The sequence below is a fragment of the Pseudophryne corroboree genome, chromosome 8, assembly GCF_028390025.1.
Source record: "Pseudophryne corroboree isolate aPseCor3 chromosome 8, aPseCor3.hap2, whole genome shotgun sequence".
NCBI classification, from domain to species: Eukaryota; Metazoa; Chordata; class Amphibia; order Anura; family Myobatrachidae; genus Pseudophryne; species Pseudophryne corroboree.
Window position 1 is genome coordinate 140,044,169 of NC_086451.1, and position 968 is coordinate 140,045,136.

The following is a 968-nucleotide window of genomic DNA, read 5'->3' on the forward strand; positions in this document are numbered from 1 at the left end:
TGAACATATTTGTGAATACGTATTTAAAACAACATGTATATTCATTTATTTATCTCAGGTTGATAAAAGGTAATTACCATGGATAACAATAAAATTATTATAGTTAAAGTGCCTGTGCTAAATCTCTCGTGTCTCTTATTATTATTAAAAACTTATGAGGAAGGGTGTGAGTACTTAGTTGAGTATTTCTATGAATAGTGCAATAGATTATATCCATTAGGGGTGTATTCTTTCTATGAATAGTATAATCGATTATATCCATTAAAGGAAGAGGTAAAAAAGAGAACACCAGGGTGTTTGGAAGAATACGTGAGTGATGAGTAATGTTACATTAGGTGATTTACAGCTGTTTTACAGATTTGGGAACTCCAATGTGCATGCACTGTTTCTACAGCACCTAGTCTTCTCCAGAGGTCACCCTCCTTGATACTGGCCAGGCCCATAAAATGCTTAGCTTCCACGATCGGACGAGAGTGGGCGTTCCATTTTGGTATGGCTGTAGTCTACTTAGCACAGGTTCCCTAAAAGGATATCACAACTGAAGTATAGAACCTAGAAATAAAAAGCCATACCCAGGCATCACAGTGTTTATTTAAAAGAAAAAAGGGGAAGAAAATAAATATCTAGAGAAAGGGAGAGATTTCGTAGCTTTTGTTGAATCCAGCCGGATACATCGTCTTCAATTGGAATATCCAGAACATTTCCCTTCTGGATAGCAGATTCGCGAGGTCGCCACTTCTTTCACCGAGTGTGACATGTTCTATGGCCTTGTACGTTAGGGCGTCAGGATTAGAGTTATGGTGTATCAAGAAGTGCTTGGAAACCGCATGTGTTTCCACCTTGTTCTTTATATTCCGGACATGTTCTTGGATTCTTAATTTGAGTTGTCTCTTAGTCTTCCCAATATATTTTTTACCACAGTCACATTCCAGAAGGTAAATAACGGAGGTATATTCCTTGATCTTGAA

General features: G+C 37.5%; 1 pseudogene; it reads right to left on the reverse strand.

Moving 5' to 3' along the window:
- Positions 1 to 385: 385 nt before the first annotated feature.
- On the reverse strand, positions 386 to 504 carry LOC134950058 (5S ribosomal RNA; annotated as a pseudogene).
- Between the last annotated feature and the right edge of the window lie 464 nt (positions 505 to 968).